The sequence below is a fragment of the Eriocheir sinensis genome, unplaced genomic scaffold, assembly GCF_024679095.1.
Source record: "Eriocheir sinensis breed Jianghai 21 unplaced genomic scaffold, ASM2467909v1 Scaffold463, whole genome shotgun sequence".
In the NCBI taxonomy this organism is placed as follows: Eukaryota; Metazoa; Arthropoda; class Malacostraca; order Decapoda; family Varunidae; genus Eriocheir; species Eriocheir sinensis.
The window spans coordinates 15,001-26,667 of record NW_026111791.1 but is presented as its reverse complement, the minus strand read 5'-3'; the positions used below and the strand labels follow the sequence as shown (position 1 = coordinate 26,667).

Genomic DNA, 11,667 nt, shown 5'->3' with positions numbered 1-11,667 from the left:
ATACAGAGAAGTGTAGCGTGATGGAGTTTGGTAAGAGCAGTAGACGAATATCAGGGAAAGAATCATTGAAAAAAAACTTAGGAAAAAGATCTGGGAGTGACCATAACAGACTGGTTATCCTTTGGAAAACATATAGACCGGATAACTGGGGAAACATACGATTTTCTTAGAAACATAAAAGCAGCATTTACATATTTAGATGAAGAAATGGTGAGGAAACTAATAACATGGATGATACATCCAAGACTGGAATATGCAGCATTAGTGTGGTCACCTAGATTGAAGAAAGAAATTAGAAAGTTGGAAAGAATACAAAGAACAGTGACTAAATTACCAGAAACTATGAGAGAATGTACTTATGAAGAAAGACTGGAGACATTGGGACTAACAGCACTGGAGAGAAGGAGAGAGAGAGGGGACCTAATAGCATTGTACAGGATACAAGAGGGAGTGGAGAAATTGGACAGGGAAGACCTAGTGGTGCGTGACAGAAGTGTGACAAGAGGCAATGGTAAGAAATTGAAGAACAACTGTAGAAGAGACATCAAGAAATACAGTTTTCCATAGAGAAGCATAACAACATGGAACGGACTTGACGAGGAGGCTGTGTGTGTAAAAATGATTCATGAACTTAAAGCCAAACTGGATAATAAGCGTTATGGAGACGGGACAGCACGAGCCTAGTACCGCTCTTTTCCTATATTTAACAACTAGGTAAACACACACACACACACACACACACACACACACACACACACACCTTGATGTCCCTGTACTTGACAACGTTGAAGGAAGAATTGAAATGGACCTTGACGTTCTTCTCCGCCTGTCTCTCTCCCCCTCCGCCGGCCGCCACCTCACTGCTGCCACTGCTGCCCAAGCCATCCTCCTGCAGTAGTAGAAGTAGTAGTAGTAGAGGTGGTGGTAGTAGTAGTGGTGGTAGTAGTAGTAGTAGTCATAGCTGGGCGTTATCGCAATACTTTATCGCTGATAACAAAATCGGGTTATCGGCCATCCGCTACTTATTTAAATATATATCGGTATCTTCGTTACTTTTGTAACCAAACCAGCGATAATCGCTACTTTTTTCCACCTCTCAGAAAAGAAAAAAAACATTCATACTTAGATCATCAACATTAAAACACTAGGTTATTTTTTATGTTAGACTCAAAAATCAATATATCAAAGAGAAAAATCATTTAACTTTGCCCCCAAAATTATTATTCACTGCCTCAAATTTGATATTCCATATTCGTTTGTGAGTATGCCATGGTATTGAAGGCACCCGGTGTTGTGTTATTTGGTGTCCCATCGTCATAATCTGGCGCTTCTGTTTACAAACACTGGTCTCTCGTGAACTGCGCATGTTCAGACCAGTAAGCGTAGCCCTCTACAATCTCAAAAAGCTTTTTAACACATTGAGAGGTGCTGGAAGGCTGAGTCAGACAAACAGTACCACCATCCTCGCTGTTTCTAGAACGACACTCTGTACATATAAATAGCTACATACAACTCGTACAGAGTGTCATTCTAGAAACAGCGGGGATGGTGGTAGTGGTACTGTATGTCTGATTATTCAGCCTTCCAGCAACTCTTAATTACGGTTAAAAAGCTTTGTGAGACTGTACAGGTGTACGCTTGCTGGTCAGAGCATGCGCAGTTCATGAGAGACCAGTGTTTGCAAACAAAAGCACCAGCTTTTGACGGTGGGGACGCCAAATAACACAACACCAGTTCAGGCGTTTCTAGCATTACCGTCCATAGGTACGTGTCAACGTGTGGTTTTCAGGTTTTTAAGTTTTCTAAAATACAGATAATGAAAATTTGAATTCATCTATGATTTTTTATTTGAAATATCAATATAGTATCATTTTCGCCTATCGGACTTATCGCTAGCTAGTATCGGAATTGTGGATTTATATCGGGTATCGGGTATCGGTTATCGCCTATATTTGTGTCTCCAGTTAATGAATATCGGTTATCACCGATAAGGTTTTCCATTATCAGTTATCGGTTATCGGGAATAAGGTTTTCTGTTATCGTGCCCAGCTATGGTAGTAGTAGTAGTAGTAGTAGTGAACATCATAACCCTACACCCTCCCAGTGTTCCACAGCCGCCAAAAATGTTAGTTCTTGTCACACACAACTTTCTGACAGGCTTTAATTTTTTGCATATTTTTGGTGGTAATTTTGAGGAGTTTGTTGATCTCCATCCTCCTGAACCCTCTCGGACAGCCACAATCCCTAACCCTTTCAGCGAGGGTGTGGACAATAGTGGGTATGGGCTCAAACTGGGTGTGGACAATAGTGGGTGGTGCATGGGCTCAACACCGGTGTGGACAATAGTGGGTCACAGCTGGTGCCTGGGCTCACACAAGGGTGTGGACAATAGTGGGTCACAGCTGGTGCCTGGGCTCACACGAGGGTGTGGACAATAGTGGGTCACAGCTGGTGCCTGGGCTCACACCGAGGGTGTGGACAATAGTGGGTCACAGCTGGTGCCTGGGCTCACACCGAGGGTGTGGACAATAGTGGGTCACAGCTGGTGCCTGGGCTCACACCGAGGGTGTGGACAATAGTGGGTCACAGCTGGTGCCTGGGCTCACACCGAGGGTGTGGACAATAGTGGGTCACAGCTGGTGCCTGGGCTCCCAGGAGGTGTGGACAATAGTGGGTCACAGCTGGTGCCTGGGCTCACACCGAGGGTGTGGACAATAGTGGGTCACAGCTGGTGCCTGGGCTCACACCGAGGGTGTGGACAATAGTGGGGCACAGCTGGTGCCTGGGCACCGAGGTGTGGATACTAGTGTGGTCACATAGGGGTCACAGCTGGTGCCTGGGCTCACACCAAGGGTGTGGACAATAGTGGGTCACAGCTGGTGCCTGGGCTCACACCAAGGGTGTGGACAATAGTGGGTCACAGCTGGTGCCTGGGCTCACACCGAGGGTGTCGATAATAGTGGACAAGGCATTTTTTGACTTAGTGCGCCGTCAAATTTATCTTGTTTGTGGTGAAGCAGGGTAAGCATGTGGTTTTCTTTCCAACAATACCCAGCCATGCTGCCTTGACTAATCATTGGTCAGTTTACGCCTTGTGCTAGCTTTGAGAAGATGTCCGATAGACAGCCACTTTTTCTCACCTTACAGTGAATTTCATCCACGAGATGGGCCCTTTGACCTCAGCACCCACCACAGGCATCAGGAAGATCCGGAAGTTAAGTTTTTTGGGGGGTGTTTCACATAAAATGTAAGTAAGTCTTAGTCATAGAAGGAAAGTCCACTGGGGGTGGAAAACTGTCTATAGTAATGTGTTTTCAGTGATCCTAATTCAATTTTCCGTACTCGCTCTAGCAAAGGTTATATGGTCTTCAACTTAACGTCAAAGGGCAGTTAAGGGTATGTACTTTACAATGGTGCTTCAGTGAGTCACGTGAAATACATAGGAGTGAAGATATGAAAGGTTGAAGTGAGGTAAGTTTTTGCCTGAGTATGCCGCGTGGGAGGACAGGCACGGCAAAACAAGCAAGCCACCGCTTTAAGGGTTAACAGACTTTTTTGACAGGCTTGAATTCTTTGTATATTTTCGTAGGTAATTTTGTGGACTTTGGAGTTGAGTGGGAATGTTGGGATTGTTAGGGCATTGAGGTGAGCTCTTCCACTCCTTCCCTGTTAATTTACATCCTCCTAAACCCTCTCGGGCGGCCACAGTCTTTAAAAATGTCAGCAGGTGTGAGGCAAGGTGTGTGAGGCAGGACAGAGCCACTCACCACACTGTCCAGCAAATACGAGGGCAGGAAAGGGTGAGGCCGCCCACTCTCTATGACGGTGGGCTGAGTGGTGGTGGTGGTGGTGGTGGTGGTTGCTGTACTGGTAGTGGTGGTGTTGGTGGCAGCCATGTGGTGGGGGTGGTGGTTGCCATAGTGGTGATGGTGGTGTTGGTGGTGATGGTGGTGGTTATAACATGTTGTTCTTCTTTTCTAACCTGTTGAATAAAAAAATATATTAAAAGTAGAACTAGTAGCAGAGAGAGAGAGAGAGAGAGAGAGGGGGGGGGGGGGAGGGAAGACAGAGACCTACCTTATGAAGAAGCTTTTTTAACACGGTGGTGGTGGTAGCGTCGGGGACCATGTTTCTTAATGGTCCCTCTAAGCGAGAAAAATGAGAAAAAATCATCACTCACACAAACCACTTCATAATATATATCAAATCATTTGTGATCAGCTTATGTATCATCTATTTTGGGGGGTTTATATCATGGCACAAATTTGGACCATCGCTGCTACACGGTAAAGCCACAAATTTGGCCCGTCGCTGCTACACGGTAAAGCCACAAATTTGGCCCGTCACTGCTACACGGTAAAGCCACAAATTTGGCCCGTCGCTGCTACTCGGTAAAGCCACAAATCTGGCCCGTCACTGCTACACGGTAAAGCCACAAATCTGGCCCGTCACTGCTACACGGTAAAGCCACTACACGGTAAAGCCACAAATCTAGCACGTCGCTGCTACCGGGTTAAGTAATATCCCACTTATCATTATTAAGGAAGCAACACATGAATCACAGCATTTTGCATTATATAGACAGGTCTGGGGAATGTCAAACCAGTGGTCACCAGTAACCCGACACCAGCAACAGGCCAAATTTTTGCCCTGATATAAACCCCAAAATAGATGATGCATAAACTGATCACAAATACGTTGATATAAAATATGAAATGGTTTGCGTGAGTGATTATTTTTCCTCATTTTTCATGCTTAGAGGGAGTGGCCTTCAAGAAACATGACCTCCGCAGCCACCACCACCACCACCACCACTTGGTCAATGTCACGGTCCTGAACTCTACCGCCGCGCCAGTAACCTTTGCCATTCCCACCAAATAGTTTGACATATATAACTGCAGGTTAGATCTTTGTCATAAAGCACCGAGTAGCTGTCTGGCTATAACGCAAAATACTGTACACTCAATAGATTATACATTGTGCTCTCTCTCTCTCTCTCTCTCTCTCTCTCTCTCTCTCTCTCTCTCTCTCACACACACACCAAATTTGTTCACTTTTTATATTTTTTTCCATTTTTCTCGGCTGTTATAAGCGATGCGACAAGGATACTCATGCCAGACCAGCGCACACCATGGACGCACCTGCCCATAAAACCCCATTGACCGGCACCCTATAGTTTCAATGATATCGCAAAACACGTTCAATGTTTTGGAGGCGTTCGCTAAAATTATCTTGCCGACACAATTTTTGTTAATTTTCTCGGCCGTCATAAGTCACTTGACAAGGATATTTACACCACATCTGCGCTGGGTACAAACACACAACACATTAAAGTCCCATCGACCTGCACCCTATAGTTTCAAGGATATCACAACATGCGTTCAGACTCTCGGTAAACCATGTTGCCGAGACACACCTTTTTTTTTATTTTCTCGGCTGTCATAAGTTATTCGACAAGGATATTTATGCCACACCTGTGCTGGGTGTGAACACACAACACATTAAAATCCTATCGACCTGCGCCCTATAGTTTCAAGGATATCAAAACATGCGTTCAGACTCTCGGTAACCTATCTTACCGAGACAAAACTTTTTGTTAATTATCTCAACCGTCATAAGTCACATGACAAGGATATTTATGCCACATCTGCGCTGGGTACAAACACACAACACATTAAAGTCCCATCGACCTGTACCCTATAGTTTCAAGGATATCACAACATGCCTTCAGACTCTCGGTAACCTATCTTGCCGAGACACAGCTTTTTTTTTTTTTTTCTCCGCCGTCACAAGTCACATGACAAGGATACTCATGCCAGACCAGCACACAAAATAGATGCACACACTCACAAAATCTCACTGCCCTGCACCCAACAGTTTCAACGGTATTGCAAAACACGTTGAATTTTTCCGACACTCGCTAAACTAATCTTGCCGACACCAAACCATTTACCATTTTCTCTGCCACCACAAGCGATGCGACAACGATACTTATGCCAGACCTGCACACACTGGAGACGCACACGCTCGTACAATCCCATCGTTCTGCGCTTTACAGTTTCAACAATATCGCAGAGTGCGTGTGAACTAACAGGACATTATCTTTGCCGACGCTCTCCTTTCAGACATTTTCTCGGCCGTCATGAGCGTTGTGACGAGGATATCTAGGCCAGGCCTGTGCAGACTATGGACGCACATTCTCACAAAGTCCCGTCAACATGTGCCTTAGGGTCTCCGAAATATGGCCGCCAGCGCACACAGTTACATGGGAATTATTGTGTTGGTTTTGGGTAAATATGGAGAATAACTACGCGCCTCCGATATTGCTCCCACAGCTTCCTTTCCTCTCTCTCTCTCTCTCTCTCTCTCTCTCTCTCTCTCTCTCTCTCTCTCTCTCTCTCTCTCTCTCTCTCTCTCTCTCTCTCTCTCTCTCTCTCTCTCTCTCTCTCTCTCTCTCTCTCTCTCTCCTCCTCCACTCTCTCCCTTTCCTCCCTTCCACCCTCTCTCTCTCCCTCCCTTTCCTCCGCCACTCACCGGTGTGGAGGAAGGCCAGGCGCTCCTCCTCCCTTCTCTCCCTCGCCGCCGCCGCAGGGAGAAGGGAATAATAATAATAATAATAATAATAAGGGAGAAAAGGCGACGATGATGAACGAGGAGGCGGCGGCGGACACACTCTGGACGCCTTTGGCCCGGCGGTCTCTGCGCGGCGGCCCCCAGACCCAGGCCAGGACCAAGACGGGGCCGCCAGTACGCGTTGCTGTGCTCACCCGCTGATTTGTTTTATTTATCTGGTTGTTTTGAGGCGTTTGGTTGATTTTCCGCCGCCTTGTTAGCCTGTAAACACCGGGCAGGAGGCGGCGGGGGCTGCTTTGTGCCGGCGGTCTCTGCGCGGCGGCCCAGACACAGAGTTATATCCAGGCAGCGGCACTGATCGTCTGGCAGTGAAATGGCAGGATTTTTTTCTTTTCTACACTCCCACACGACCACCGCGTGTAACGAAACACACGAGAAATTAATCCAGACAAGGAAAGGTTTGCGGCGCCGGGGGTCGAACCCGCGACCAGCGTAACGGGAGAACCACTCCTCTACCAGTCGGCCAATCTCAAGGATATCACCACATGCGTTCAGACTCTTGCTAAATCATCTTGCCGACACTCAACTTTTCTCCATTTTCTCGGCCGTCACAAGTCACTCGACAAGGATATTTACACCACATCACCGCTGGGTACAAACACACAACACATTAAAGTCCCATTGACCTGCGCCCTATAGTTTCAAGGATATCACCACATGCGTTCAGACTCTTGCTAAATCATCTTGCCGACACTCAACTTTTGTCCATTTTCTCGGCCGTCACAAGTCACTCGACAAAGATGCTCATGCCAGACCAGCGCACACAACAGACGCACACACTCACAAAGTCTCCCTGCCCTGCACCCCGCTGGCCCAGAGGGTTATGGGAGGCTCGCCCATCAGGCAAGGCAGCACCACAGCAGCATGGAGGTACCTTAACACCTCCATGTCCGGCAGTGACCGAGATTATCGAACACACCCTCATGATCGCCCGACTTTTTTCCCATCGCATTATGGATATAGAACTCCACGCAGCACATAGTTTTATTTTAATTCACAAATATTAATAATGATAACATAATGATTGACTTACACAACAGTAATCGAACAAGGATTCACGTCACGTGTGTACACACACACACACACACACACACACACACACACACACACACACACACACACACACACACACACACACACACACACACACACACACACACACACACACAGACACACACACAATATCGGAACATAGAACATAAGAACGCAGAGTTCAGCTGGCAGTAGCCTGTACGAGGCCTTGACCCTAAGCTCCCGTTTGTATCTAACCCCAATCTAATCTTGCTGACACCCATGCTTTTGTCTAGTCATTTTCGCCTGTCACAATTGTATTGGCACTCACCACATGGATCAAGGATGCTCATGCCAGACCTCAAAGGCACACCGTTAATACACTCACAAGGGTCATGTCCCTGCCCTGCACGGAATTTATCCTGCTTAACCCATAAACCTCGGGTTGCGGGTCTATTGTTTCCTCATTAAAGCGCAAGCAAGCGAGCGATACTCTGCAAATTTCTTGGAAAAATAGGTGTTGTTCACCAATGCCCTGTGTGGTAATTTCCAAACCACACAGCATGGAGATACCTTAACTGTTACCTCATCGCCAATCCTTCCTCCCCGCGATGAAAGGAGACAGTGTCTAGGGTAGTGAACCACGGCAGAGATATGATATCGAACAGGTACCCATGATCGCCGGGAGCGCACTTGTTCGTGTGGGTGTTGCTGACCTGGGCCTTGGTTTCCCGCATCGCCCCGCCATTACATGGCATAGGGGTAACCTTTCCTTACGCAGCCTGATTATTCCATATACATAGTTTCGTATGTTTGAATCTCACAAATATTATTACCTCTTCCGATAATATAATGATTGACTTACATGCAGTAAGCTTCGATACGCACAGTACAATTCACGTCACGTGTACACACATTACACTACACATTACACAGGTTTGACACACACACACACACACTTTACGACACTGAATGCTTTGCTATTATATGCGAAGAAAATCTTCTACACACACTGTACACACATGGACACACACAAACACATTAGCCACACACATGTGCTTCAGCACACACACACACACACACACACACACTGAATAACACACACACTTTATAAGAACATAAGAACATACTTAGAACGTAGGAGTCTAACAAGAGGCCGGCTGAGCGTTGCCCGTACGAGTAGGCGTAGATGACCCTAAGCCCCGCTGTATCTAACCCCACCTAATATCGTTGTCAGACATGGGGAAATCATTATCAGCACGTCTATTTCAATGACAATGGTCTGTAGTAGTTTGGCAGGTCACCAATATGAAACGTGCTAAGCCTATTCCACTCATCCACCACCCTGTTAGTAATAATTACGTCACGGGATCATAGATCTTGGTGGGAGAGCAGAGATAAACCCCGCCACCCGAATTTTCCGCCCGAGCGGGAATGTCCCTGTTGAATCTGAAGCGTATCCAGTTTAAACCCTTTACTTCGTGTCCTACCCTGGGTTCTTCTTACTAACAAAACCTTTATGAATGTCTCCCTTATTAAAGCCCCTCCTCTTCATCCATTTATAAACCTCGATCATGTCTCCACGCACCCTTCGCCTTCTAGAGAATGCAAGCTTAACTGTTTGAGTCTTTCCTCGTATGGCAAGTTTCAACCCTGAATCATCTTAGTCATCCTCCTCTGCACCGATTCTAACATTTTTGATATCCATTCTATAGTAGGGTGACTAGAACTGAACCGCATAGTCAAGATGAGGTCTGAAATCTAATCGCTAAATATAGTTTGAGGAAGACTTGGGGGCTTTCTCAAGGTGCTTACGCTCCTTGAAATAAATCCCAGCACCCTATTAGCTCGATTTCCTAGCTTGAATGCATTGTCAGCCCTTGACGGAGATCAGAGCTCACTTCAAGATCCTAAATCCCTCTCGCACCCAGACCTACTTTATGAGAGTGTTTATTTAAGCAATAGTTATGTGAGGGGCTTGTTCCCTACCTCACTCCTTCAGAATACTGCAGTTCCCTCATTGAACTCCATCTGCCATTTATCCGCCCAGTCATATAATCTGTTGAGTTCACCTTGGAGAATACTAGCGTCCTGATCTGACTCAATTACTCTACCGATCTTTTGGTATCATCTGCAAATTTACTTAACATCACTACTAATTCCTGTGTCTAAGCCATTGATATAAATAATAAACAAAAGTGGACCTAATACTGAACCTTGCAGGACCCCACTGTAACACATCCCCAGTCAGATCTTTTACCATTGATTTGCACTTCTTGCTTCCTATTGCTGCTTCACGCCTTTGACCCAGTTCAAAACTTTACCTCTACCCGTGAGCCTGTAATTTAAGCAACAGCCGTTGGTGAGGAACTTTGTCAAACGCTTTACTAAAATCAAGATAGCTTACATCATAATTTTCATATCTGTCAACCGCCTCAAATACTTTATTGTAGAAGGACAAGAGATTGGTGAGGCATGACCTACCTTTTGTGAACCCATGCTGCGAGTTTTGTACGAATTGCTTATGTTTCAAATGCTCCTGAATGTTCCTTGGCTATTATGGACTCCAGCATCTTCCTATAACCGATGTTAAGCTTAATTGGGCGATAGTTTCAGCAACTGACCTGTCCTCTTTTTAAAAATCGGCGTCACATTAGCAACTTTCCATAGGCTCGGCACATATTAGTATTTACCGACATCTTAAAGATGTCGGTTAGTGGGTCACTGATTATATCACCTAGCTCCTTTAATACCCTCGGAAATATCCCGTCAGGACCTGGCGACTTGTTCTTCTTAAGCTTATCTATCTCATCCTGAACGACTTGCCTGGTAATGATTATATCCTCAATTTATCGCCATCCTCGCCCCTCGTACACCTGAACTCTTTCCGGTATAGTCGTTCGATCCTCCTGTGTGAATACTGAAAGGAAGTAGTCGTTCAACAATGTGCTCATATTTTCGTAATTTTCTACTAGCTCCTGTGTTTGATTTCAGCGGTCCAATTTTCTCCCGTGTTTTTGTTCTATACATCTGAAAGAAGCCCTTAGGATTACTTTTCGCCTCATTTGCTACTTTGATCTCATAGTTCTTTTTGCTATCCTGGTGTTTTTCTTAACTAATCTAGATAGTCGACGTACCGGCCCTGAGATGTGTTTCCATTCTTTATTTTCTGATAAATTCCTCTTTAACCCAATCTGTGTTTTAGTCCACGAGTCATCCACTTAGGATCATTGTTTTCTTTTCTATGTTCGCTGTGGTATATGCTGTTCTTGCCTCTACTATTACTCTAACTAAATTATTGTAAGACATTTCTTTATCTTGGTTCTCCTGGCTCTCCAATCCGCAGTTCTGGCCCTCATGAATCCCTAAATTATCCCAGTTTACCCCTTCAAGATGTCTTCTAAGCCCTCGTAGTTTGCTCTTCTAAAATCTGGCACTAACACTGGGTTTGGTTCAGGTTACTGCCCAGTCTAAGCTAAAACGAACTGTTCTGGTGATCACTATTTCCCAACTCTCGCCCACCTCCAACTCACGTAGCAAGTTCTCATTATTGGTTAGGACTAAGTCTAATATGTTATCTCCTCTGGTAGGCTCAGTAACTACCTGCTTAAGGAAATTATCTTGTATATGTAACTTCAAGAAAGTCCTCGGCTTCCAGGTCACCCACTAGATCTTCCCAGTCTATATTCCTATAATTAAAGTCCCCATTACGCAGACATTATTTCTACTTATACTCGCCCTGCCAATCTCCTGTAGTAATATAATCGTGTCCTGTTAAGGTTGGGTGGCCTGTATAACCCCAGAGTTAGTTTTTCTTCCCTTTGTAAACGTCCACCCAAACTGATTCTGAATCCATGTTAGTTTTGACTGAGTTGTTAACTAAACATTTAAGAGAGTCTTTAACATATAGCGCAACTCCACCTCCCTTTCTGCCCCTTCTGTCTTTAGAAACATCTGATAACCTGTTATTTCAAATTTGACCTAAAATTTCTATTAGTGTCTATCACACACACACACACACAC

The 11,667-nt window shown here is 45.3% G+C and overlaps 1 long non-coding RNA gene across 1 annotated transcript; it reads right to left on the bottom strand.

Moving 5' to 3' along the window:
- Window positions 1–743: 743 nt before the first annotated feature.
- Window positions 744–6,764, bottom strand: LOC126992437 (uncharacterized). Its single transcript, XR_007746551.1, has 3 exons — window positions 6,535–6,764; window positions 3,768–3,982; window positions 744–889 (listed from the first exon to the last, which is right to left on the bottom strand). It is a non-coding gene; the product is annotated as an uncharacterized LOC126992437 (long non-coding RNA).
- Window positions 6,765–11,667: the final 4,903 nt, after the last annotated feature.